Source organism: Centruroides vittatus, unplaced genomic scaffold (assembly GCF_030686945.1).
Source record: "Centruroides vittatus isolate TY-2023 unplaced genomic scaffold, ASM3068694v2 contig_854, whole genome shotgun sequence".
NCBI classification, from domain to species: Eukaryota; Metazoa; Arthropoda; class Arachnida; order Scorpiones; family Buthidae; genus Centruroides; species Centruroides vittatus.
The window spans coordinates 3687707-3714563 of record NW_027122558.1 but is presented as its reverse complement, the minus strand read 5'-3'; the positions used below and the strand labels follow the sequence as shown (position 1 = coordinate 3714563).

Here is a 26857-nt window from a genome sequence, read left to right as displayed (position 1 = left end):
CAAATGGGAATGCCTATAAGGAACTGATCCCAACCTGTTATGTTTTGTTTAAGGATTATTTTTTTGTTCATTTTCTTATTTATTTTGGGGAATTTTATTTTGTTAAAAATAGATGACCACACCTCACCCAGACAAAATTCTAAATTCTAATAACTCACCTTACTATGATGACTGCTGGTGGCAACCTGTTATGTCATCAAATCCAAAAACAACATCTTAAAAAGACTTTCACAGGAAGTTAAAAAAACGATTCCCCATCCCAAATTGTCACCAAAAAGAACAATAAAAAATTGTAAAAGCTTATATGTAAGAATAACAACACAAATTAAAAAAAGATTACTAGAATTAAATGAATATTTGCCACTGATGTATGTAAATAGGGTCGAGTGGGTGAAATCACTTAATGTCACCACAACCGCGCTATAAGAAGGTGAAGTGTGAGATCGAACGAGATGAAGCTAAGAGTCATATGAGATAAAAGCAAGACTTTAAAGTTTTAATGACGACATAGAAGTTTATTGGTGAGGGTTAGACAAACTTAATATGTAAGATTTCCTTGTGAATTTTCAATAGACTTCAATTTCATACTTATGATTGTCAGTTTTGTAGAGATAATTCTAAAATAGTTATAATTTAATTTATAAGTTCTCAAGTGCCAGGAAAATTTTCTTGTTAACCTACAATTTTAAAAAATTACAGACCTATAAATTCCCACCGTAGTCTGCTAAATGTTCATCTCCCATTAATCTTGAGAATGGAGTTAGTTAGATGAAAGACAAGACCATATATGAAAACCTCAGGGACTGGAGGTCCCAATTAACTATATACGAACTTCTGATGCAAACTGGAAGTCATATTATTTCAATTCAAAACTTTTCCACCGAAAGCTGACAGATAACTGGCATGACTATTGTTAATACATGAATATATGTTTTTTTGATTTGGTAAAATATATTTTTATTACATTTTGAATTTTTTGCAAACTTTATTTTGTTACTGTATATATTTAGGCTTAAAAGAATAAATAGATTTTTTTCATTATTATGTATAGTAATTATTTTGGGTTTTTCGAGTTATTAACAATTTTCATTACTTATTGCCTGCATAAAGTCAAGGCCTGGCACTAACTGAACTCTCATTTATATAATGCACCATTAGGAAAATGTCTAGTAATACAGGGTTTGTCCGAAAAGTAATGTCAGTGAGTCGATTAGAAGAGATTTATTGATCCGATCAGTACAATACATTAAAAGGTTTCAAAATAGGCTCCTCCTGCATCAATACATTGCTTCCAGCAAGATTTCCAGGCATCGAAGGCGTCACACTAGGCCTTTTCCAAAATGTCATTTAGAACCTTAATACGAGCCTCCTTGACTTTGTCAACTGTCCTGAAATGATGTCCTTCCATGGGAGTTTTCAAGCACGGGAACAAGAAAAAGTCAGGACGAGCCAAGTCAGGACTGTAGAGCGACTGGGGAACTGTTGGCACGTTTGAATCAGCCAGGAAGTGAATCATGAGGAAGGCGGTGTGGGTTGGTATGTTGAAATGGTGAAGTTTCCAATCGTCCATAATGAACCTTTGTTTGAGTCTCTTGAGCACTTCCACATAGAATTTAGCATTGATGGTTACACCATGTGGTACAAACTCATGGTGGATGAGCCCCAATGTCAAAAAACACAATGAGCATTGTCTTAATCTTTGACTTGCTCATTTTGGCCTTCTTGGAAAGAGGGGACACCGAGGCCACTCTGCACTTTGATTTTTTGTTTTGGGGTCGTACTCAAAGACTCAAGACTCATCACTTGTGATGACATTGTCTAAAAAGTGGCATTACACTTCATAACTTTTGAAAAAAGAACTCTGTCATACAAACAATAAAAACAGTATTTTATAACAGTGTTATTTTAAAAACAAACAATGTCAGTTTGCAGTTTCAGCTCAAAAAAACTCCACACTTTAAAGATAAAAGGAAAAAAAAATATTACTGCTAGATGAGAAAACACATTTTAATTTCAAGCAGTAATTTAATACCATAAAAAATGTTTTTTTTATCTATTCATAGATCTTCCTCAGTTACAAATAATGATTCCTAACTGAGGAAAACACTATCAACAGGTTTAACAGATTTTTTACAGTATTAGACTATAGCTGGAAATCAAAAGGTTTTTAGAAAATAATAAAAGTTAACTCACGCAAAAGTTGTATATACTTCTGATAAGTAGCACTGAGTTCAGCGTTAACGTAGATTCTTCTTTTTATTGCAAGTACTTTCGATGAAAAATTACGATCGTCGTCTTCAGGCGAAAGTGGAAAGAACAAATTTGAAAACGGTTTGAACGTTCAACATGCCTCTTTCAAATTTGTTCTTTCCACTTTCGCCTGAAGACGACGATCGTAATTTTTCATCGAAAGTACTTGCAATAAAAAGAAGAATCTACGTTAACGCTGAACTCAGTGCTACTTATCAGAAGTACAAAAGGTTTTTTTTTATATAACTGTATTAAATTAACAGTTTGCCTTGAACATATTTTAACTGAGAAATTACTGCTTTGTATTTGATAAAAACTATATAATATATTTTATCATGAACTTTAAGAACATAGTATAACAAATTTCAATATCTGCTGTCAGCAATTTAATTCAATAAACAAATGTCTTAAACAGAAACATTCACACAGTGTGAATAAGAAAAGAATTGTCTTTCACTAAAATAATACATAATTTTGTATCAGTTCGATGATGACAAAGCTGAATTAGAACATTTAAATCACTTGTTATATTTACTTAACATAGCACTTACAAATTTCCTTCTACTCAAATCATTACAAAATCATTCAAATGATTACAGATTAAAAATTTTAAATATGACATATAAAAGATTACAAATAAACATAGATACAGGTAGCCCTCGATTTATGCCGCAGTTCCGTTCCTACAAAAGTCGGCACAAATCGAATTGGCGTAAAATGAACCCATATTTACAGTGAGGTGTAGGGTTGGGTTCTACATAAATGAAAAACAAGCAAATAATTTTGTTTATTAATACAATATAATACAAAATAAATATATTATAAATTTAATTTTTAAAATATATTTTACGATAAAATAAAGTGAAATGTTTTTATTAAAACTTCTTAAGAAAAACAAATGATATTTCAAAGTTTTGAATCTCTTACATTTTTTGGAAAATAGTACAAGTATCCATCTTTAATTGTTTAGATTTTTGTTTTCTTTCATTAAGAATTACGGAATATGGTCAAATGGAGACGATGATGCTCCTTTTTACATTTGCACTTCGCTCCCAATCATTGTCTAACTCACAAAGTTCATCCGTCAAACTTTCCACAGTTGAAATGATATGCTAACCTGACATAGAGCTACAGATGAGCAGAGATGCTGATTGGTTGACCGTCGGCCACCATACCGCATATATAAGGCCAACTTGGCTGGGAAAATTGAAGTTGGTTTCGTCTCACTAACGATAGTTTGTGATTGCCGGAAGTGCTACTGCGTTGTAAGGTATTTTCCTGAACGAACTGATATGAAATACGAACTAATGCAAATAGTTCACTGGTGCTCTGGATTCAGATGCCATTTATTGGACTGTTAGGTGTAATAACTTTACTCATGGGTACCTAAATGTTTAGTATTTTAATATTAATTTAATGCAAATGTATACATACTCAATAATATTAAACAGAGAAAATAAATTATTCAATAAAAATCTTTGTTTTAACAAATGTACAATGTTGCAGCTCAGTATATACATCAAGTCTGAAACGAAAATCAGTCTAGCATAAGGAAAATCAGGGAACTACACCGTGAAATGCCGAATTGCGCAGTGACGTTATTGTAAATTGGCGTAAACCAAGGTCTACCTGTACACCCATAGGATTATAGAAAAACTTGCATTTCACAACAAAAAACTGTAGGTTTAATACTCCAGGCATCAGTTAAAGTCCACAGTAGTCACATACAACATGCACCTTGATACAACATATATAAAAATAGCTAAAAACAGATATTGATATACAAGCATAATCCTAGTGTATACGTTATGAACTAAGTGATTAATATGAGCATTATTCATAAAGCTCGTGTATTATGAATAATGACAAACAAAATCAGGCATTATAATTAACTTCGGGTTTTTTATCATAATTTATCAGATTGACTGTTCAAAGAAAAGCCAATTACAACACTTTTAGAATCACTTTCCTCAATCCAAAGAATATTGTACTTTTTGGAAGGACTCATTTATATTATAGACTCATTCATAAAGCCAAAAACACAAAAGAGGAAAAACCATTAAAAAATTAATCATTGTTTTTAATGGTTTTACTGCAAAAGCTGAAAATAAAATAAACAGTCACAGACACTTCTGTACTGGTTCCATCAAATCTATTTATTGAAAAAGAAAAGAACATTTTCAATCACTTTCAAAAATCTTCATCAGATTATTGTGTTTTCATAAATCAAATGCTATTACTCTAAGAACTTTTTTTAAATGAACCAGCAACGAGTTACTCAACTTTCCAGCAACACACACAATTTTGGGAGCACTATCTGTTATCATAATTTATTAAAAAACTTTTTATTTTTTTAACTATTATAAAATAGCAAGAAAGCTTTATTTTGACAGTAGGGATGAGTTTTATAAAAAATTGTAATGTTAATAACGAGTAAAGTCATCATTAAGGCCAACCCTACTGAAGATATACATGACCCACCCACCCCACCCTCGACCTTTAACCACCAAAATTTAATACCATCAATCCCCCTCATAAACAAATCTCCCTGCAGAGTTTCAGAAATTTTCAAACATACTTTCCATCTGTTATATCTAAAAGCCAGGAAAGTAAACAGAAACATTCTATATGCAATGTACACTCAAATCCAAAAAATAAAATGTAACATACAGAATGAGAAAATATGACATAATAAAAACTTTTAAAAGACATACAATATACATTTGTCAAATATTACCTTGTGTGTTTCTGGCTCCATATTATTATCTGTTGTGAAGTCACACGAGTGTACGATAGTCCACAAGAAACAGTACACAAAAAAATAACAATTATTTTTTTTTTTCCATGTGATTAGCAATATACAGGGTTATTTCAGATTCCAACTCTTAATGTTATACAATATCCCAAACTGGAGCAAGGAATTGAGTGAATTGAGTGAATACAGAACAAAAGAATGCACTCACGACAATAAGAAAAGATGGACTTGTAATCTTAAACTAACTTACACTAAATTATAAACTAAAAAGGAAAGGAAGAATAGCAAGAAGTTTTAGCATGATAGAAGAGGTTATAAGGAATACCAGGGTTCTCTGTTTGGTATTGATGCTCTGCTGGTGGGGAACTACTCCAAATTGTTTCTCGCTGAGTTTTTTTGGATCTCTTCGAAGATTCTCCTTATACAAGGGACCTTGTCTCTCTCTCTTTACACTAGCGGGGTATTTTCTCTTTCTGTAGGCCATCTTCGTCTCCCTTTGTTCTTCTAGATCATGAGCAGGAACATAACTTTTGCACGTCTACCTTCACCGAGAGTCCGACCCAAGAATGAACCTTCTTATCGTTCTAGTAGCCTCAGGGACTTCACTTCTCATTGTTAACATGGTTCATGGAAAGGGTTACCCCACCCACAGGAAGGAATGTTAATAGAAAATTTGAGAAAACAAAAGGAAGAACAAAAAGAAAGAAAACTTATATCTAATATATGCATTAATATGGCATATTGCCACACTGTATAAAATGCTTACTTTCAGGTAGCCATCTATTTAAATTTTTCATGAAGGAACATTTTCACCCCATTTTAGGTGAGCTTCGGCATCTTAATGTATACAAGTTACTGTTCCAACTGAACTTAAACATTACTGACATATCAAACAACATTTCAAAACAATATATTTTCACACTTTATATTGTCTTTGACAATTAAACAATAATTCAAGCAATATGTTTTCTTTCTAATTTGTTAAAATCAAACCCTACTCATGCATAGTATGAACATTACTTCCCAGTTCAGCCATAAGTGTGAAAATTAACACTTATGGCTGAACTGGGAAGCAATGTTAATACAATGCATGAGTAGCATTTGATTTTAACAAATTAGAACAAAAATATATAGTTTGAATTATTGTTGGATTTGTCAAAATTTATATAAAGTTTGAAAATATATTGTTTTGAAATGTTGTTCAATATGTCGGTAATGTTCAAATTCAGTTGGAACAGTAACTTGTGTACATTAAGAAGATGAAGCTGTCCTAAAACAAACTGAAAATTTTCTTTTGTGAATAATTTAAACAGTTGGCTATCTGAAAGTATTTTTTACAGATAATATATATATATATATATATATATATATACATTTATTAAATATATTTTGCTCTATATTTTTTAATCTTTATTTTACAAAAACCTTTACAAATATCCAATAGCAGAGAAACTTTTAAACAATTTGCATAAGTATAAGAAGAAAAGAACATGTAGGGTAACTCTGCTAGTGTTAATTGTGTTTCCATAGTTGTGTAAATTCAGACTTCAAACATTATTTTTTTGTTTTTAGTCTTAAATATTGTACATTTTTAAAATGTAATCTGTAAAGGTCAATATTAATTAAATGTTTAACAATACCTGTTTAACTTTTATAAAGTCACTGATTTTTGTTTTCAATATTTATAAAAAAGATTTCCTTTACATGTGAATTTGATTTATATATTAAATAATCAAATATTTACACTTTTACAACTTGCAGTTCAGTACATATTTAATTAATATAAAATAAATGAAAAGTGCATTGGAATCTAAATTGATAAAGGCTAAAATTAAAAATGTGGTACTATTAAATTAAATTAGATGACATTTCATAACCTTACATTAGTTTAAGTAACAAATTAAACTAAATAGTTGATGCATATATGATCCTTATAATAATTCAACATTGGATTAAACTTATTAAATAAATCGAGAGTCACAGCAATGACTCCATGCCAAGTGAAAAGCCACTGGCTGACTATCTATATCAGGCATGGGCAAATACGGCTCTTTTTGAGTTACGTGTGGCTCTTGCTGAAAGTGTTAATTTCTGTTTTTTATTATTATTTTTACAATTTTATTTTCATAATTTTGTGAAAATATGTTTATTAAAATAATTCAATATTTGTTTTACATTATATTTATATTATATAATAAAATTGCGTGCTTTACCATACTATCCGCCACGAAAGTACAAAACTGCAGCTCCCGTGCATTTTGCAAAACCTACATTTCGGCTCCCACTGAACTCTTGCTTGCCCACCCCTGATCTATATATATAACCCATTGAACGTGTGCCTGTCCGTCCATCCATGTAACGGTATGCCAAAAACGGGCACTAGAGGCACCCCTATTGTGTGTCATATTTCAATCATTTAAATTAACAATATAAATTATTATTTAAATTAACACCCACTAGGGGCGCCCTAGTGAATGTTACCAGCAAAGGTAAGTAAATAAATTAAATTCTTTTAAAGTTATAGAATGTTTAATAACACTAAATGATTTTTAATTATTATAAATTTTGTAAAGAACGCCCACTAGGGGGCGTCCCGGGCTCCTAGTATATACAGGAATCAAGAGTTGCCAATTTGAGTGTCAATTTTGCCATCCTGAGATGCATATGGTAATTCTGAATATCTTGTTCAAAAAATAATTCTTTTTTTAAGCAGTGTGCAAAATTCCAGATTTTTCTATAAAGAGGATGCCAACTGAAAAGTGCAAAAATTACCAAAAAAGCTGTATTTTCTTATTCTTCATCCAGAACCACAGATGCTCCTAGAGAAAAAACTACTGGGTCTAAGAAGCTCAAATTTTAAACTGAAGCCTTGATTGTTATCAGCGAGGTGCTCATAAAAATTCCAGGTCAATAAATCAGATTTCGCACAGGTTCCCCATAGAGCTAATTTACTTTTGTTTGTTTGTAATTTTATTCTTGTAAGGATGAAATTACATCAAAACAAATGATTTTTATTCAAAATGTTATCCAGAATACCAAAAGCTCGATTTTATGCAAAACTTTTGCTTAAAACTTTTTATTACGACTTTAGTAATGGTGTATTGAAAACATTCGGTTGGCAGCTATTGCATGAAGAAACACCGAACAAACTTACAAAATAAAAATCTTGTGGGTTCCTCAAAATGCTAAGCTTATCTTCACCAATAAAAAATTCCTAACAAAAAATCTGACTGTAAACCAAACTGTCATAATTTTTTTCTTGATGCAATTTTTTATATCTCAGATGTTTTTGTTTGAATTTATATCTCATTTATATTCATCATTATACATATTTATATTTGAATATCATTAAATGTACAAAATTTATTATTATAAAAAAGGAACAAACACTGTATTTACATAACATAGTAGTACAACAGATTATACAAAATTATAGTATTCATTTTATTTTCCCTGCTGTTATCTATACATAAGGGAATATATTGGAAATGCGTCAAATTTCACCCCAGAGTTTTTTTGTTTTTGAAAATCTCCATATTTTAAGACCCTTGAACAAAAAAAAATTCTATGGATATGTGTGTATGTTGGCACGGTAGCACGGCAAGGGACATTGTTGCTATTCAATTTTAGTGATATAAGGTTGAGGGGGGAGATAAAGGATGGTCACCTGTCATATATCACGTGGAATCAGTCTTAATGAAAATTTTACTCATTAGCACTTACACTGTTTTATAAAACTTATCTCTACCCTCAAACTGTCCATTGCTATTATGGCTGTCCACCATGTTTGTTTTGTATAATTGTATATAGAATAGGAACTCCTTTCTTTCTTGTAATTTGTCTTCCTTCTGTCTTTAACCCTTTCCTGTCACATGCTTTAATGTTTGTGGGTCCTGATTGGCCAGTGTACAAAGGAAAAGGAAGGGGACCTGGAAAAACCAGGAGTTGGCGAGAGTCACTTTTGAGTTCGCCACAGATGAGATAGGAGGTCAGGTGAGAGAGACCAAGTTACAAGCTACAAGGAGTCAGGCCTAGGAAGATAAAAGGAAGGAGAGGGTCAGTATAGACCACATGCAGATGGTGACTTGGAACTAAGTAAGCGAGCCTTTCCGTACAAGCTCAAGGACCAGCCTCGGCACATATTTAAGGGTAACTGGTTGTTATTACCTTGGATGTGAATGGATTGGATGTTCACCGTCCACAAAGTGACCATAGTCAACATTACACCCATATCAGGACCCCTGATCAAAGCTACCGGTAGACTATCCAACCATCCTTCATCCTTTCTTTTCTCTTTCTAGTTGTAAGTAGTAATAATATTAGGTTTAAGTTGAATTGTAATTGTCTTAATTTTAAGAGGAACTGTATATAAATTAATTGTCACAGGAAGTTCGAGTGAGAGCGGGGACGTAGAACATATATACTTTTGTTCTCTGTAACAGGCAGTCCAACCTGTTTCCTCATTTCAATCAATAAAAACGTGATTTGACTGTTATTTGCCTTGTCTTATTGTCACGTGTTTCCCATCCTTTCACACTATTTTATAATTAAAAAAATATAAAGTTTTTATAACAAAATCCCACAATAAATGGCACCACATACAATTTTATTTATGATTAATAATTAAAAAGTGATTTTTTAAATAAAATTTGAAAAAAATAGCAGCTGGAAAAGTTATGCAACTCATTTGTAGATTTTTTAAATATAAATTCTTTGTTTCATCTATCTCCTCAATATCTTCATTATCTAACATAACAATGTCATTCATCTTCTGTGGAATACAAAATCCTAATGGTAGTATTCTCATGGATTCAAAATTTTCAAGTAAAATGAAAAACAAACATACAGTATATACTAGGAATGGTTAACCTTTTTGAGCCTGTGTACCATATAGTATGTACACTTAGCTTTAAAGATGCTAAAATTTTAAACTTTGAATAATGACATCAAAAAATTAAACACACATGTTTTAATTAAAATAAATGTAAAAAAGCTGATTGAAAAAAAATAATTGGGTGATAAACCAAAAGGATAGTTAAAAAACACATAATAAGTTGAAATCATGTAAGTTACATGCCAGATGATTTATCCTTATGTGCTACTTCAGGCACGTATGTCAGGTTTGTATGACATAGGTTACCTTGGTATATATAATATACTTACATAAAAATTCATTTCTAAAGATAAACAATGTTAACCTGCAAAAAATGTTCTCTTTATACAAAAAGATAATATGTAACTTTAGTTTCTTTAATCTTACATAATGCTGCATATCTATTTAAAAGTTTGCTTTTACATAAAATTCAAAATTCTCTTAAAACATTAGTATGTAGCTAGTTTTAATGGTCTCATTGTGTAAAAATGATCAAAATGTTTTCACCCACTTTTAAGCATATGTACTTAGTTAATTAAATATGAAACTTTTAATTAATAGTCTAAGCTGAATCTTCCACAGTATATAAAGATACTAAACACACCATACAAAATAGAATCTATTTAAAAACCTGATGAAGACTTATCAATCAGGCTGAATGTTATTGTTTTAATTAAATTTTATTACAAAAAATGTTTACAATGTATTTAGTGTCTTTATATATTATGTGAGGCTGGATGGATGACCTCAAGGAATGGACGAGACTGGATATAGAAGAAATTATTCATAAAAGTCACAAAAGAGAACAGTGGTATTTGCTGGCCGCCAACCTCCCTTAGGAGAAGGCATGGACAGAAGATGATATATTATGCAACATTTCTACATTAAATTAAAGGAATGACAAATAAATCTACCACTGAATTACAACATATGGAAAAATTACAGAAAGTAATAATTTGCAATAAAAAAATAATTATAAACATTAATAATATAAACACTATAATTTTAAAATTTCAGTGTGTTAATAATTAGTTGATAAAAATATTACTGATATTATAGTACAATATAAAGTTAATTATTTGAGGACGAATAACCTCAAATAAAAGGTCAACTCTGCTATACAATTGCTATTTCCTCAAGTGCATTTGAAAGGACTAAGTGAAAAGACATATCTAGTATGTACTCAAAAATTTTCTTAAATTTTTTGCATACTTAAATTTGTCTTGGCTAGTTTTTATGAAATGAAGTTAATTATTGATTCATTTTTCAGTTACAAGAGGCATGTTTTAACAATATGTAGTTTTTTTTAGTTCAAATACAAATTAAGATTTTATATATTTTGTGTGTGTAGACTTTTTTAAAATCAATCTCCAATTTTCACTTCTAAAACTATTAATTTAGATATTATCAAACTGGTTACTCATGAGACAAGGAACAATTTAGTACCCTTGACCTGTAAACTCTCACAATGGCAATCAGCCAGCTATTGCATTACCCCAGCATAATGTATATATAAAAATATAAACATTCGTAATCCCAATATTTATATTAAAGCCTAATGACTACCTAATTATATCAGGCTATATTACTGATACTATTAATAATTGAAATTGAATTAATATTTATTAATTAATTTAGAAGGATATGAAAAAAAAGAATCAGCTCAGAGCAGGACTCTAATCCACAACTACCACTTACACTGAAGATGCATTGTCAATTACAATACCTAAACCTATGACCAATCTTTACTTCCAAAGCTATTAATTTAGATACAATTATTAATAGTATGGATTAGATAAACATTAAGCGTAGCAGAATATAGCTCAATCTATTCAAGCAATCATTTTGGTTTTAAAATCTATCTCCATATACAGTTTAAAAGAAAGCCTAATCTTATTTAATGCCTTTCTTCCTGATTCTTCTAGTGATACAATCATCACCATTTGTTATCTTAAGCTCATTTCTTTTTAAGATACCGTATATTTCGGTGTATAAGACGACTTTTTAACCCAGGAAAATCTTCTCAAAAGTCGGGGGTCGTCTTATACGCCGGAATATATGGTAGTTTATCTATATTCTGTTTCTATACTATAGAATGAAATCTATAAACTTTTGAATAATTTGATAAAAATCTGTCAGCCATCTTTAAAAAATAAAATAAATTTATATTTATGATTAATTTGCATACTTTTGAAAATGTTATTTTGTATTGTAACATCAAAGATATTATTTTTTTATTAAACTCCCAGTGGTTGTATGGTGTCTGTGAGATGCCAAATCTTACTTATAACATTGATTTTTCATGAATTTTGAAAATATCTGAAAAAATTAAATTTTCCTGAACTTTTTCAGTCACAGAAAATGCAGTAGGGGAAGGTTGGGTTATGACACTCAGCAGGTAATCCCACTCATTTAAGTATCTTGAAACAAAATGGATGTTTAATAATAATCATCAAATTTATTTAGAGATAACACCTAATACCTACCAAATTACCTCTAGGCCATATTACTTGGCATTTAATTAATAATTAGTAGCATTAATCTAGCCAGATGTAATCTAATAATCATTTGACATCTATCTAAAATTAGTTTATCGACATTTACGTTTGTAATAATTTAAAATGATATTATTTCAAGAAATAATAACTATACTTCAAAGTAATATTGAAATTAAGTAAGAAAATACTTTTTAAATACAAAACTTTCAAAATATTCATGCATCATTAGGTTTTATGTTAAAATTAGTAAAGTTACTATTATCAGGCAAATTGACAGTAACTAATTAAATACTGATGACACCAAACCTAATTTTAGCTATTTGCTTATAATTTTAGATCATGTCAATGAAATTGCTTTATTAATGTACTATGTACAACATGGAAGTAACTAAATACTGTGTTAAATAATCTGTAATAATTTCAGTGGCAGATCAGTTTGTAGGCAGTGGTGCCACTGATTTGTTTGCTAAAATCAACTTTTAAGGTCATTTGAAAGAAATCTGCAATTTTTCACAATTCTTTTCTTTTAAAATATGATTAAAAGTTTCTAGGAAACTGCATAAGTAAAAAGAGAAATATATTTTCCGAAAAAAAAGCAACAAAAAACAGAAAATTCAATGACGACCACAAATCCCAACACAAATGTGTCTACAAATGCTTTACATAAATATAATGCTGCGAGAAACGGACAAAAATAAAAGTCTTCCTTTATTTATAAGATATTTTTATTCTCAAAGATAAAGTAAAATTAAAAATATAATTTATGATGGTTTTTCATACGATTTGAAAAAAAATAATCATCATCATACATTTTTTTATATTTTCCAACACATATACATTAAAAAATTAATTTTAACGTTTATACTAAGACAAATGACTAAATTCATACTGAAAAAAATCAACATTCAAATGAATCATAAATTTATTTTCAAAATATTTTGTAATTTTAAATAATATATAATTTAATGCATTAATCCTTAATTCAAATAAAACCCAATTTAGAACAAATTCGGGTCTGCAACATCTGCTCTTTTCCATAAGAGTAAAACAGCGGCTTTGAAACTATTACAAAAACAACAGGATTTGCATTATGCTGTTCAAATTTTCAACCAAAGTGATGCTTCTTGTGAAATAGTTTCTTTTAATGGAATCAATTTTTCCTGGACATATATGGCACTTCATTAAAAAAAATTCCATCAACAAATATAGATATTTGTCTTTCACTAAATCTATTGTAAAGAACAAATAGTAAACTTGAATTTACTACCACCTACAGTTAGTGCAGGTAAAGAGCATCTATTTTGAGTGTATTATCAAGTCCAAACATAGCTAGGTAATGAATTGAATACCAAAGAGTGGGGATGGATTTTGAATAAAAATTTTTTTGGAACTAAAACAAACATCACAACCTCCTAAACCAGATTGTCTGTTCAAGAACAAGAATAATGGCACATTTTTTTCGTATTTATTTTAACATGTGCAGTACCTATTATAAAGGTATGTTAAGAATGACACTTCTCTAACATCTATGAATGTGTTATGTATTAATTTTTGTGCATATTAATAAAATGTAATATGCATGAATATTGTGATTTATAGCTTCAACTTTAAATTGCTTATATCAAAAAATTAATAAGGACTATTTTTGTAGAAAATTTTCTCATCTTTAAGTTTATATATAACCTTCGTTGCTGTAAAATCAATAGCGACAGAGATATTAATGAAAAATCAATTTTATACCCTCTGTAAGCAACTTTTTAGCACCGTGAAACATTAATCATACTGCAAAACGCTGGGGACTTTTGACATTTTATTTAGTATGACTAAATAAAGCAATATACAAAAATTAAGACTGCTTAAAATTTTTCTGCAGAAAAACCTAAAGTTACTAGACTATTAATAGCTGAGGAAGGAGTGTATAGAAGACTTAAAAGACCAAATCATTAAAATATTGTCATTGTATTTTGAATACTATAAGATACATTCTCGGAATTCCAGAAGTACTGCCTTCTCCAAATGTTGAACTACAACTTCAAATAACGTGCCAGAAATGGGACTACCCATTGGTATACCTCTGAACTGGAGATACGAGGTGTATTCAAAGTTGAAGGAGGAGGAGTGACATTATTTGCAGTAATTCCACTAAACCACTCAATGGCTTTGAACTGCTTTGCTTGCACCCTACTGTCTACTCTGACTACATATCAATATGAGTAAGGTGGACTCACAGAAGATACTGAAAAATGGGAATATTACAGACTCTTTTTTTCTCTTCAACATCCAGTTAAATCTTTCTTAAAATGTTTAATTTTTAACTGCCATTGGCCAGTAACCGTATTCTTGTAACTTCTGAGTTCATATTAACAATTAACTACAGTGGACACAAGAGCAGGATACATTACATAATATTCAGAATACTATGAAAACTAAATTGTGACAATTGTAAATTCAAATTGTCTCATGATTCACTGCTATGCAACAGATGATGTACTCAGAACAGCATTCACTCTAGAACACATTTGTTAAACAATATTTCACTGATAAGTGAATCTTTCATATAAAGTCTGAGTGCTGTACGAATACTTGGTACAGTTTCTTGCATACATTTCCAGTACCAGAAACATCAAAGTTGCATTTTGCCAGAAGTATCATTTTCAATAAATGTTGCAACAATAAGCTGAGCCTTCTTTCTTGCCCATACATTAACATATAAGATCCATGTAGTGTGTGCATCAGTTGCAAGGAGACAGAAAAAGTTGCCAAATGATAATTTTAGAGGAACCATTCAACCTATATTAGTGTATTGTATTAGACTATGGGTTGAATTATAATGTACACATGCAAAAGCAAGTCCATGTTAGGACAGACTGTTCAGTTGGCTGTCAATGCATCCTGTACTTGTTATACAATACACTAGCATCATGCAGTCATTGAATGGAGTGTCAAAAAACATCTTACCTTCACAAGGGACATTCATTACATCATGCTCCCAAATGGAACTTTTGTGCACCCCATCAAGCATTTGGGGATGACAGAATACAAAGTTCAAATGTAAACTGTCTAGTCTAAATCAGGATATATGGCCACATTGTATTCAGGTATCATTCATATAAAATTTAAATTAAATAACTTTTAAGTAAAAGACAATAATAAAACAATCTTCATTTAACATTTTCTAACAGTAATTGGATAAATGAAATAAAATTTGAAATTTCTATTAGATAACTGACCAATACAAACTATCAAGTCTTTTACCATATAAAGAATATAAGCAATTGAATAAAACCCATTTAATTAATTATTATTGGCATTAAAATTATTTTATTTCATTTTTTTCTGAGTTTGTTTTAGCATTTATTATTATTGTTGTATATTTTATTACTTGATTAGAAAAATAGAAATGAAATGACAAAATGATAAACAAATTTTTCATTTGCTAGACATTTGTATCTTAGATAATTAGGAAGTTTGAGGTTCTTTCTTAGTAATTGATTTTTTCCATTTCATTAATTTTATAATTAATTCTATAGTGAGAGAAATATATCATAAAAACAATGTTTTACTGTTTGAAATAACAATATGTAGGTCAGAAGATACTAAGTGTCATGCTTTTAATTAATAGTCAGTCCAGAAATGCCAGCAGCGGCAGATCAAGCACTTGGGGGCCGGGCCCCAAGCACAACCTAGTTTTGAGGTCCCTTCTTCTAAATACTAACAGTAAATAATGCTATCAAATATTTTACTCAAAAAAACAACACTGATCAGTCAATCATTTACTTAAAAATAAATCTCCAAATGTCAAGATGACGATGGTATCTATGTCTGAGGTTTGCATAATGTATCTATTTTTGAAGCTGCTTTACTTTTGGAGGCCCAAGTGCACACTTCTTGTGCCTGTGCAAAGATCTGCCACTGAATGAAGATTATGTAAGAGGTTTTATTTCCATTCTAGCAATATTCTGTAGGGTATATGGCCAATGTGAATTACCTGTAAATGCCAATGTTGATTAGCTGTACAAAATTCCAATATAGCAGTTCTATAAAATGTCTCTTTATTACTTGGAATATGACAATATTTTCACACAATATTCATAAATAACAGTTTAACAACTTTACATGTTTCTTTTCTTTGCAGCTAAATAAGCTTGCAAGAAAAAAAAGCCATATTTTAACAACAGTAATTTATACAGTAAACCAAAAAAATATATATATTCCACAAAATAACCTAACAATCTTTGCCTATTCAATGTTCCTTTAGTTATACAAGATTAGATTCATAAACAAACTCTTTATAAATTACATTTTTTGCTGATATTTTGAATTTATCAAGATTTATTCCTATATCAAATGTCTTTTCTCTGAATTTTAAACATACCAATTTTAAACATGGTATTGAAAAGTCTGTTGTTGGTTGTGTTTGAATCAAATGCTTAATTGATTATCACCAAAAATTAATTAACAAAGTCATATGAAAAGTTATTAATCTCAATTTTTATTTTCTGTCCAAAAATATTATAATTTGTAGAATTCCATACAGACTGTATTGGTATAGTTCCAAATTCATGTTTGTTTGTTGATATGACTTTTTGAACAATAAGTATTTAAATAACTTACCAATTAAAATAGTTTCATTTCATTAAAACTTCTTTCTGTAAAACTTTCTTCTTTTCAAGAGAACATCTGTGATGATGATCATCATTTCCTAAAAAAAGAGATATCTACTCTATTCCACTGCAAAAAGATATAATGCAGTAATGTTATGTACAGTAATAGATAAAAGTCAGGAGAGATTAATCTCAATAAAATTTTAGAAGTTCTATTAAGTGAAGGAAATGACTATGTTTATTAGATGAATCACAAAATATATTATATACACTATATGGACAAAATATGTTCAGACACTTGATTAGTTCCACAAGTTTTGTAAATTACACATGCATATTCAAATGTGTTATCTGTTTAAAAAAACTAATAGACTTTAAATGTCAAATGGCAGTTGGATGTCACATTATCAGTCTTATGATATGCAATATTGCCAGACAATTGAGTGCTCCAAATCACTGATGGCTGATGTCATTCAAAGATGGAAGACAGATAGACCTACATCAGCAGGAGTGGAAGACCTCAAATTAACTGTAACCAAAGAAACCTAATGAGAAATGTTCAAAAATCAATGTGGCAGTCATTCCGTGTGAGATGAAGAGAGCTTTATGAACGCGTGTTAGTACCAAAACAATACATACAGAGTGAATTTCATATTCTAGAAAACCATGGCAAGACAGCTACCCCTAACCAAATATTACTAATGCTGAATAACGCTTTAACTGATTTTTTACTTCCTATCTTCAGAGTATTGAAGATTGAAAGAAGGCGTTACAGAGTAATGAATCTCACTATATGCTCCATTATATTCCAGATGCTACATTCTGATCAGGTGGATGACTTCAGATCCAACAATTTTCAAGGGAATAATTCCAGTAAGACCACATAGTTCCAACAGTTCAATTAAGAGGAGGTTCAGTAAAATTTTAGCACTGTTTCATCTGGATAAGACACGAAGTGCTAATTGTTATATCTGAAACTATGAGATTGGGTCCTTACTTGAATCTTCTGAATAAATTTATGTTGCCTAGTTTGTGGCAGTACTTCAATTAATTGTCTGAATCTGTATGACAATGCATGATGTCATACTTTACAGCTTATAAAGGCCTGGTTTCAGGAAAATGAAGAAGAAAGGTTAGATTGATCAGCTATAAGTCCAGATTTTGATCCCACAGAACATCTTTGGGACAAAATAGAATGACAAATTGAATCTTGACCACAATGTCTTCTTCCCATTCAGATCTCAGAGTGGCACTGCAGGAGAAATTTTTAAAAATTTCAGCAAAAATTTACCAGAATCTTGTGTAATCCATGAATAGAAGAGAAACAGCTGTCATTAGGGCCATAGGTGGACCAAGAAGATATTAAATTTTGAAATAAAAAATTTTCTTTGAATTTTGGCATCTAAGCAATTTTGTCCATATAGTTTAAATTCAGTAATTGGAACCTCAATAAAATAGGTGAATAAAAAATAATCAATAAAGATCATTGTTTTACTACTGAATAATTCTTATTACTGTAACATAAAATATGGTTTAATTACATATTTAATGCCTAATTCATATTTTATATAAATTTGTACAAATGATTTTTATAAACATTATTTTAACACAATTTACTCAATTTTCCCGTTTACTGATGATACTTCGTGATTTGATTCCTGACATTTGGATAATACTGTACAATACAAAATTTATTGTCACTTAACACATCAATGTCTGTGTGTAAATAATATCCATTCTCTTTTTTTAAAATCAACTACAAATGCAAAAAGTACTCTCTTCTTTACTCAAGTTTTTGTCTTTTTTTTTTTTTTAGTATATAATTATACAATTAAGTGTATGAAAAAATGTAAAACAAAACTGAAACCAGCTGTAAATATCAAAAAATAATCTTTTCCTCTTTCCAGCAAGTCATTCAATACATTATTCAATATTCCAAAACAGAGTGTTTCTTATATCAGGGCTGATGGTAGACTGACTTAGGCCTATAAATTAGGCTGAAAACATTTGTTTGTTCCATTAATAAACATTTTGCTAAAAAGAGAAAAACGTTATTTTTTGATAGTTAATTTTGTATCTGTCATAAATTTGTTTGTGTTACAATACTTTTTGTATTATAATATTCTATTTATTATTTGTATAAATATTACCAAAATAATCATAAAATTAAATATATATAAATTAGATGTCAATTGTCTTAGTATGTTTTCAAAAAATTAACTTCGTGAATACAAAATATTAAGAATCTGGTATTTAAAACAAACACCACAGTAAAATTATGCTTTATGTTAAAATCCTGTTTGCAATTAATATAATTTTAATGTACTTTGACTAATTATTTACCACAATTTATGAAATCTAGAACAAACAAGAATAAAAAAAGTACAAAAATAAAATTAATACACGTTTAAGCAAAAAAACCTAGTTACTTATCTTATGCATATATAAAGCCTTAATTAATCTATTTATATTTGATTAATTAAGGCTTTATATATACACAAGATAAGTAATAAGGTTTTTTTGCTTAAACATGTATTAATTTTATTTTTGTACTTTTTTTATTCTTGTTTGTTCTAGATTTCATAAATTGTGGTAAATAATTAGTCAAAGTACATTAAAATTATATTAATTGCAAACAGGATTTTAACAAAGCATAATTGTTTAGATTTAATAATTTAGGTAAATATATAGAACTTTTAAAATTGAGATATATGTATCTTAATTTTAAAAGTAATATATATTTAATGAATTACTTTACTTAATTATTAAAACAAAATATTGCATTGATTTTAATTGAAAAAACTTAAATCTTATTGAAATAAATAAAATTTTTCATATAATAATTATAATTTCAAAATAATACAAGATTACTTTTTTATTAACTACACAAAAACTACGATAAACTTCTAATATGTTTTTATTATAACACTTTTCTAATATTTTTTCATTTAATCATTTCTTATTACTCGTATTCATGAAATTGTAAAGAATTTTCCAAAAATTGCAAATTTACCACATAATAAAATTTACACTTTTATTATCATCTAAAAATGAACAATTTTTAAAATATTTCTCAAAGCCTACAGAAAAAATCCCAATAGCTATTTTGTGATTATAATTTATGTTTATTATCTTATATTATCATTGTTAAAATATTCTTTTACACAAAATAAATCTGTGGAAAGTATCAATTTATCAAATACATATTACATGTCTTAAAAATCTTCAAATTAATTTAATAATCTATAAAAAAAAATATAAATTAAAAGAAACAATAATTCCTCCTCAGAAATCTACTGCATTTATTTTCTTTCATTTATTTATAACTTATATAATTTATCAAAAACTACTTTTTTTTTATAAAATAATTCCTCCTTTATTCTAGAAGCACTATATATTAATTTGTCATTCTATAACTTCTCACAAACTGTTACACGTAACATAATGTTAAATAAATTATGTAATGCAGATACGGATACAGAAAATGGAGCAGATAAGCAATCATTATAATGCATTACAAGGGGTTGGGAATACTTCTAGAAATGTTACATAATAATAGTCTTTAAATTGACTGGTATTATTTATTAAATATGTATAATTAAGTTACCAACAATTTTTTCACTGAATGGTAACAACTTCTTGAATTTGGCTGTAACTTATGTTGTCTGATCTAAAAAAAATGAATGTGAAAGTATTATCTCTTAACACAAAACAGTTGATAGATTATGTGCATTATTATGTAATTCTAGCAGTGTGTGTGACAGCATTACAGGGATAAGATGATAGTGGAAAATTATAAAAACAGCATTATGTAATTTATGGACAAACCTATACATATATATAATTCAACATTATCAACTATATTATTATAGTTTATTAAGGAAAATAATACTGTATAATATGTTTCTCAAAATACATTACATATGAACCAATAAATCTGCCAAATTATCAAACTATGATTAAGTTAAGTTGATGCTTATATATATTAGTTAAATTTATTGAAGAATTGTTTATATATATAACATATATAATACTATTGTATAGTCAGTCTCTTAGTTACAAACTCACAGCTTACAATTTTGTGAAAATTAGTATAACAAAGAAAAAAATTTCATTCCAAACAAATCAATAGCACAGTACAGTTAATGTTAAATGCAACACTGCAATTCATAATAAAACACTGTAATATGAATAAATTTACTACTTATCATTCTGTAAAGTCCTGACACATCAACAGCAAACTTGAAAGTAACTTAAAAAATCAGCATCAGTGTACACCACAATTTTTAAATCAAAAATGCAAAAATCACATTTCTTATCTAATAATTGTAGCAATTCCTTACAAAACTAACTTCCTGAACAAATACTCAGTTTGAAATAATAATTCGAATTTAAATTTTATAAGTTAAAGTGAATTAATAAAATACTAGCTAGGTAAAAGTAAAATTAGTTCTATGCAGTACTCCACCTGTGTAGTTTTTGGTTCCTTTGAATGACATTGCCATCCTGTGTGTGTTAATAAGTGTTTTTTAATACAATACTGTATTTAAATGATTAAAATACTAAATGTAGGTTTGAAGTCTAACACACCTAAACGGTGTCTCTTTACTCTATTACAATACAAACACACAGTAAATGATTATGTTATATAAGCTTGTGCATGGGCCTCAAAAGCTATGCTATTATGACTATTATTTTCTTACGTTCAACTTACAACATAACTTCTAGAATGGAACTCAGTTGTAAATTGAGAACTACTGTATAGATGTTTTAAACTGTTCCTCACTATTAATTAATTTTTTAAAGTTTTTCATTACAAAATTATACAGTAGAGCATAAATTATCGACCCCCGATTAACCGACCACGTTCTAGTCGGCAAATTCAAATGTCCGCTAGTGATGTGGTGCTACAATATTTGGCTATGTCTTGGCTTCTTTAATATTATTTTTGTTAAATTTTTGCATGTTTTAGCTGGCAGCACTGGCTCGACCATGAAAGGAAGGCTAGTATTTAAACCAGGCCTAACACACTATACTAACAATGTAATTTTTTCATATTTTTCGGTTATCCGACCAACCCCAGTCCCCAATTAAGTCGGATAATCGATGCTCTACCGTAATGTGCTTCAGTAAATAGTCTATTTAGTTTTGTATGTAGTATTAATAATAAAATAATGCACAAATTACTCTTTTAAATTAAAATGTTTGATAATATGTTTCACTTTATTTAGCATGAAACTTTGTCATTTTAAAATCTAACTCTTTTTTTATATACTGCAAAATCAATTTTTTCTAAAACCATATATTTACATTCAATAAATATATGTATATTCTTCTTTTTACTTCTACGTCCTTACTGTTATCAATTTCTGTTTGTATCCTTGTCTACTTGGAACTTCTTTATTAATAGGATTTATTACACTGATGTAGTTTCTGATTGGCAAATATTTCAAATCTTAATTAAAAAGTCAAAACAAAATACTGTATCTTTATTTTCACTTGTACACTGTGTTTGTGAATTTCAGACCTGAAGACCCTTCTTCAGCAGGTTTACAATAATATTCTATAACAAATTTTTTAAAGAAATAAATATATGGATGCTGACAATAATATTTAAAATATATAAAATTACTTATGGGTTCTTTATTGTCTATTATTAATACTCTAATACAGACAAAGAATTCATAAAAGGGTTCTTAACAATGTTTTTATAAATATGCCTGTATAAAAGGATAAAATCTCGTAAATAATTGAAAGTTTTATAAAAATTGTTAAAAAATGGCTTTACTCACTTATCTAACTTGGTTATTTTTTCCCAAATAGACTTACTTCCTGTTTCCATAATATTTTTCCTTTTCACTTCCTCTAACTTTTTACACGTTACTCTCTAAATGATGCCATTCTATGATTGGTAAATTTCTATTCCCAAATCATTATTAATTCTATAACCTTGTTTTTTTTTTATATAAAATGTTCGAATAATTGTTTTAATATTAATATTGTCTTAAATAATATTCATTTCGTTCATTTTCTTTATTTTTACTGCATTTAAATTAATTTCACATCCACCTTTATTTCAATGCTTGGCAACTGCTGAATTTCCATAATTTCCTTTATACATATTTTCATATTCATTTTCATATTTACATATTTTAAGTTTTCTTTTTCTCTCACCTAAGTACATTTTTTTCTTGTCCACAATTACATTGAAAAGAATATACCACTCCTTTTTCTTCTACTTTTACTATTTCTATAATATAAATACTTTAAATAATTCTTTTTTTTGAAGTATTAAATTTATGTTATTACATAATAATTTCTTTAAATTATATTCTTAAACTGTTTGAAAAAGTAATTTTACACATTTTTTATTGGTATCAAATTGTTTATTTCAGTTTTGTTGTTAATTATCTTCTGTATCCATTTATCTAATAACTTTTTAAGATGATTGTTAAAAACATTATTACTATTTCTTGTATTTCTGTTTCTGGTTTTCTAGTTTATCAGTTCTACCCTTAATTTTATCTATATACACTTTAAATATATTAAACTCCATATTTATTGATACATTTGATTTATAATTGAGTACTTTTGACATTTGCATAGGTGTAACATATTTTTTACACTGATTATATAGTTATCTACATATTTATAATAAACACAAAAGGAATTCAATTTTATTATTTTTTCATCTATTGGTATCATACATATTTCTGCAAATCTCATGCCAATACATGTTCCCATGGGTATTCCTTCTATTTGGGTGTAATATTCATCATCAAACTGAAAATAATTGTTTTGTATTACTACCATAACATAAATTAGTTATCCACTGCAGAGCATTTGCTATTATTAAAAATTTTTTATATCTTCTCTGGTTATATTTGGATATATATTTTTTATATTTAAAGACATTAATTTCATATTACTATTAATGTTTATATTTTCATTTTTTAAATCTGTTTAACAATTCATCAACATTTTTCAAACTATATCTTGATATATCTAATAAATTCAAGTTATTTTTCAAAAATTTCTCTGAACTGTAGTATATACCAGAGCTTTGGAGCGGAGCTGGAGCTGGAACATGGAGCAGGTGGAGCAACAGATTTTCACTTGGAGCAAAAGCGAAGCCAGAGCACAGAAATTTGTAGTGCTCCGCTGCTCCGATATGCATATTTTTTAAATTTATGAGCCGGTGAAAATGGAAGTGGCATAAGTCATAAAATTTAAAAATTGAGTTAAGTCCATGTTTGAAATTCTCTGACATAGTTCTGTTTTGTTTAGAATGAAAGTGGCTTTAGTCTTTAGTACAGAAATTCACCACTAGGAGCAGCACTAATATTCATTTCTTACATTTGATTTTTCAATAACAATTTTAACAAACCATTAAATATCAAATTAAATTAAAGTTATTTTGCATTGTTAAGCTTACAACACTGATATTATTTAACATGTGGCAAACTTGTCAAACAAGTACTAAGTATTTGTGTAGATAATGCAGCAAACATGATATGTGCTGTAAATAAACTTGGCAGTCATGAAAACATTTCCCAGGATAAAGATGATGAAAAAACTGAAGACACGGAAAAAATGAATATATACATTTCGCTACAGTGGGTTAAAGATCCTTCCCTAATGGTGTAATGATAATATAAAAATTCAACTAATCAGGTGTGAGATTCACTCTCTTCAATTGGCCATTTGGAATGGATTAAAGAATGAACAAATAATAAAAATATTAGGGAAAATTTGACAGGTTATGGTAAAATTACGAACGCCCAACAATTCGTAATGTTTTGCTGAAAATGTATGGTAAAACTCAACCCCTAGATACGGTAACAAGATAACGTTCTACATATGACATGCTCGATCATCATTTTTTTTCAAAGACATAAGTAGCTGCTGCCGGGACAAAAGATCTGGAACTTAGCAAAGCAGAATGGGATGAAGTAAAACGTATCAGAGCTGTTTTAGAAAAACCAAATATTTTGACAATTGTCCTTCAAGCTGCCGACCTTACTCCGGGGATATTTATGAAAGAATGGTGTAAACTAGAAAAATGTATGGAAGAATTTGGAGGATATGTTGCGTTAGGAATTTTGTCTTCCACGAAAAAGCAGAAAGAAAAGCTTATTCAAAATACACAGTTTCCTGCTGGAGTGTATGTTGATTCTAGGTATAGAATCTTATTAAGTGCAGCAGAAAAACTAAAAGTGAGAGAAGGTCTTTCAGACATCCAATGGCGAATCAAAAGGCAAATACTAATTGATTTGGCTGAAAAGCCAGCAATTGTTGAGCTGTCACAGCCAACCTGTAATATAATATAGATTCAAAAGACGATGATTTTGAAAAAGAATTGGACAGAAGAAAAAACAGTCATCGAATTTCCACTATACATAATAAAAATGACAACGAAATTGACAAACATATTGAGAAAGACTGCAATGCAAGAGGATGTGGGGAGATTAAAGGTGAATGCACTTGAAGCCATTGACCATTATCCAGAGCACATCAAAAAAGCAAGCAGAGTTGCTTCAAACATGCCAACTTCTCAAGCAAGTGTTGAGTGTGTTTTCTGGATTAAGATTAATTTTAACTGATAATAGGCAGTCAATTAAGGATGATTTGCTGTCTGCCATTTTATTTATTAAAATCAACAAATAAATTTTAGGTTGTATGTTAATTCTTTTAATAATAAATAAATTAGTTGTAAATAAACAAGTTTTTTTAATATGTAATTATATATTCAAAAAAAAATTAATGTAATTCCTGTAAGAATATTTTAACTGAAGCATGGAGCAGAGCACAGAGCGGAGCTGGAGCAAATATTTTGATGCCGAAGTGGAGCTGGAGCAGAGCAACTCAAAAAAATGGTTGCTCCAAAGCCCTGGTATATACAATGGAACCTCGCTTAATAAGCATAATTCGTTCCAGTCTCTTACTCATAATGCGAAACACTTGTTAAGTGAAACAATTTTTCCCATAGAAATTAATGTAAAATACAATAATGTATTCCATGCCAAAAAAAATGCTCGAATGTTTTATGTATAACCTTTATTCGAAAAAAAAAAAATTGTACAATATACACAGGAGTGTAAATCATCATCATCTTTTCTTCTAGTGCGAAACAAACCATCCTGGAATGAGAATTCAATTTGCAGAAACAAAAAAAAAAAAAAAAAAAAAAAAATAAAAAATCACAGCTAATATGTTTGATAAACACTCCAAACAATATGCCAAATTCTTGGGTTATGTAAATGCTATAATTAAATATTACAAATTAATTAATTTGACTAGAGGTAGGCAGTTATGTTTCCATCTTGTATTAAATTTAATAATTATAAATAGTTAATTTTTAATTCAGACATTTCTAAAATTTAATTTGGAATCTGTCATTAAATTTAATGACCCAACAATCTGGCATATCGTTTGATGTGTTTATTATATAACGGGCTATGGTTGTTGATGTTTATAAGAAATATGTGTGAACACGAGTTTGGAAAAATATGTGATCACAAGCAACACTAAGATGCTAGTGGAAGGAGTGCTAAACACAGACTAATGGAGCATGCCGCACGCGCACAATTCGGGGCTTCTCCTCTCCTTGTCACTCGTTATGCGAAACATCGCTCGTTAAGCGAGGTTCCACTGTATAATATTTAAGGTCTATACTTAACTGATTCTTTGTGTGGTTTTAACTGAATATTAAATTTAGGTATTCTATTATCTTCTGTTTTAATTTTCTTAATGTCTTCATCTGTTATGATTCGCTAATTTTTAATTCTTTCTAATTCTTTATCCAATAATTTTGACAAATCTTTAGTTGGCTCCTTTTTTAATTGCTTGTAACTTCCTTCTTTTAATAATTTTGATT

General features: G+C 29.0%; 1 protein-coding gene across 1 annotated transcript in view; it reads right to left on the bottom strand.

The window, feature by feature from the left end:
• Nucleotides 1–26857, bottom strand: part of LOC136982618 (G protein-coupled receptor kinase 1) — a 201351-nt gene that overhangs the window by 65697 nt on the left and 108797 nt on the right.